This window comes from Neoarius graeffei, chromosome 7 (assembly GCF_027579695.1).
Source record: "Neoarius graeffei isolate fNeoGra1 chromosome 7, fNeoGra1.pri, whole genome shotgun sequence".
NCBI classification, from domain to species: domain Eukaryota; kingdom Metazoa; phylum Chordata; class Actinopteri; order Siluriformes; family Ariidae; genus Neoarius; species Neoarius graeffei.
The window spans coordinates 6,038,433-6,042,112 of NC_083575.1; the positions used below are offsets into that span (position 1 = coordinate 6,038,433).

At 36.3% G+C, this 3,680-nt stretch overlaps 1 long non-coding RNA gene across 1 annotated transcript; it reads left to right on the forward strand.

Moving 5' to 3' along the window:
* The first annotated feature begins 488 nt into the window (after positions 1 to 488).
* Positions 489 to 1,773, forward strand: LOC132888533 (uncharacterized). The gene is made up of 3 exons (XR_009654945.1): positions 489 to 757; positions 1,107 to 1,199; positions 1,628 to 1,773. It is a non-coding gene; the product is annotated as an uncharacterized LOC132888533 (long non-coding RNA).
* Positions 1,774 to 3,680: the final 1,907 nt, after the last annotated feature.

Consider the following 3,680-nt stretch of genomic DNA (forward strand, 5'->3'; position numbering starts at 1 on the left):
CTGTTAGCTAGCAAGGACATAGCACCAACCGTCTCTGATCGCACTAGCAGCTAGCTGTTCGCCCTATTGTTCGCCAGCAAACTACTTTCCTTGAGGAGTGACTGAGGGGCTGTTCGTTGCTTTCCGGCTGCTACAAAATTTGGTAAGTGCTGTTAAGCGAACGCTGTTCTTTCGGAGATGAGTAGCAATTTAATTACATCTAAATCTTATATTTACTGATAAACTAGCCATTTAATCTACTGCTAAACTAATCAGCTAATCTGTTAAAGTTGTCCCAAACTGTCTGATCTGCTAAATCAAATGCAATGTTGTGGAAGTGTAAGTACTGTCCTTTTAGCTGTGAAAAGAGAGCACAACTATTGAAACATTATAGACTGAAACATGGAAGTTATGCGAGAACACAACCAATTCCCTGTTAATATCAACAATGTCTTTGTACATTTAAAACATTAAACGCACTTCACATGCACTTGTCCCGCATGCACAACACAACTTCGTGTTAAATAAACACCAATAAAGCTTTTGTTATTTTGTTGTGTACGTAATCATACAGATAAGAAAATATAACATTCTTGACCGTGGGCTTGTATATTTACTTTTTTTCAGGTTTATTGTGAGTTTAGCAGAGTGGTGGGGAAAAATCTCAGAGAACTTCTTTGATTCACTAGACAGCTTCTCTACAAACCTAATTGAGCTCTTCAGGAAGAAGAGAGGACTTACTGGTCAGCTTTTGGCAGCGCTTTTATATCAAACAAAGGTGACTTTATTTGTCAAGTGTACTCTCTGTCTTGAAGTTTTTCTCCTTTCACTCAGTTTCTTCTCATCTGTTTTCTCCTTCTTTTCTTGTTTTATCTCTTCCCTTCTGATGTCCTCTTTACTTCTTTGTCTATTCTTTTTCTTGTCATTCTCTTTGTTTATCATCTCATGCCTCATTTTCTCATCTTTTGTCCAGTCCTCCTTTCTTAAATGCAATTTTGTGTCTTCTATTGTACCTGTATATTTTCATTATTGTCAGAAGAAATTGTTGGGAATTTCTAGAATTTCTTTGCCAAATGCATGTGAGTATCCTTAGAAAAATGTCTTGTATTGTGTGTACTATCTTCCAGAGCTCTGAGCCAACAGACATCAGGTGCCTTTGTCTTCGGGGACTGCCAATCATCCTGGGAGATGATCCTTCTGCCTTCTTCAAGACCTGCTCTGTAAGTCAATTAATGTGCTGGTTGCGGCTGCGTGTTCTTTAATCCCGTCTTAATTTGTTTCATAGACTTAGACTTCTGTTTGTTCTGATTGTTCAATGGCGTGAATAGAACTGAAAAGACTTGACTATCAAAATCATATAAAACAGGTTTGAAATTAAATATTTTAACAAAAACAAACAAAACACACAAAAAATAAAATAAATAATAATAATAAAATATTTTGCTGTACAGAAGAAAATCCTCAAGGCCAGGCCTCAAATCCTGTATGAGCAATGTGTCTTTCTTTTCACATCTCTCACTATACAGTTTATTTTTTAAGTGGGGCTTCATGTACGTGTAAGCATCTAAAGGCATCTTTTGTGGACAGAATATTATCCAACTAGCATGATTCTGTCCTCTCCTTGTTAATCTTTTTCTTTCCCTCTTAGGATACAGCTGACAAAGAGTCATACAGGGGGGTGTCGTGGCTCAGGTGGATGTCGTGGCTCAGGTGAATAAGGCGCCATACCATAAATCTGGGGACCTGGGTTCGATTCCGGCCCGAGGTCATTTCCCAATCCCTCCCGGTCTCTCTCTCCCGCTCATTTCCTGTCTCTACACTGTCCTATCCAATAAAGGTGAAAAAAGCCCCCCAAAAAATATCTTTAAACAAAGAGTCATACAGTCAGACTCCAGTGGGAATCCTCTGTATCAATGAGGAAAACTCGCCACTGAACCCATCCAGAGTTGGGATCATCCTGGAAGGGAACGTGGTGTTTGATGGGCTGGCCAACCTTCCTCAGGCCTTCTGTGTCCTTTTTGAACTGATTTACGCATTACATCTGGACTATCCCAAGTGCATGAGGTACATTTTCCTTTTTGTGCAACAGGTGATGCTCAACTTGGGGAAGAGTCAGCTCGTACCCAAAATTCAGACTCTGAAATCAGGGTTTCGACTAGTTGCGCCACTGCTCTATGTATCAGGTGCTCTTTGCATCAGGTTTGTACGCCTGCACTTTAAGAAAAAAACGTTTTAGGTAGTTTTTTGGTATTGGCACTGATTTTGTTATTTCATTTCATTGAACAATATCTCTAATTTGCTTGTTCAAAACATGTTCTTTTGCTCATTTTTCTAGCTCTTGTTCTCACACACACACACACACACTGAGTCCTCTTAGTAATGCTGCACACTGCATTTTAATAAGTGCTCATTTTCTAGATCTTGTTCACACACACAAACAGTCACACAAACAAACAAACAGTCACATATTTTAGATGTGATGTAATTTGTTGTGATGTTCTGTTCACTTTTAAACATCCAAAGCAACAATGCAGAGAGGTTGAGTCTAAATCTTTTGTTTTATGCAAAATATGTTCTCAGGAGCTGAAATAAAAATGTAATTTTGTTATTTTAATTTCCTGTTTTTTCTTCTTCTACTTTCTTCAACTCAAATTCTAACTAATCAGTCAATAGACATGGTACTTAAACATAGAAATAACAAAAATGGTTTGCCCTTAAAAGGACTGTAAGCCTGTATAAGTTGATTTTACTTAAAAAAAAAAATGAGGAAAGTTGTTGCCTTAAAAAAATTAAGTAATGATTAACATTGACATTTTTTAAGTACATTTAACTTAAATCTTTTGTAATATCAACTGCTTTGCATAGTTTTTAGAACTAAATATTTTTAGCTAAATCAACTTGGAATTAAGTGCATTGAACTTAATAATTTAAGTGTAATAACTATGGAAAGCAGTTGATATTACAAATGATTTAAGTTAAATTTACTTTAAAAAGTTAATTAATCATTACTTAATTATTTTAAGGCAACAACTTTCCTCAATTTTTTTAAGTAAACTCAACTTATCCGGGCTTACAGTGCAACTGAGCATTAAAAAGAAATGAAAAAAGCATTAATTTTAAGTGTGAGTTATATTTTATAAGGCATTTAACACATTTTATTTACTAACTTAATGAATGCGAGAGTGGGCTCTCAGCGCGCCGAGTCCGGTGTGACTGAGGATGGTGACAAGTTTTATGTTTCATTTAATTTAATTTAGGTAATTTAAAAACTATAATATTATTTGGCAATGGGCACATAGGAAAGTGTAAAGTATAAAGTTTGTCCATCTGTTTATCAGGCTTGTATGATAAAAAACTCGCAAAGATATTTATCTAAATACATGACCTACTCATTCTAAACCTGCTGAGCTTCGCTGGCGAACCTCTCAAAACTCGTAGTATTTTGCTTCCATTCAAGCCTCGTTTTGAAGCCCGACCAATAAGAATGCTATATTTTTGGCTGTAAGTTTGATTTTCTCGATTTAACTTCCATATATGGAAACCACGTGCACTGGGCACACCCCGAGAAACCGCTGACCGTTGACAAAAATGTCCACAGAAATGCACAAAATTACTTCACAAAACAAAATTTCACAAAATTTTGATTAGCACGGGTTAGTATAAAATTTATAGGCTGTGTTTGGGGTTTTATGGCCGTGTTT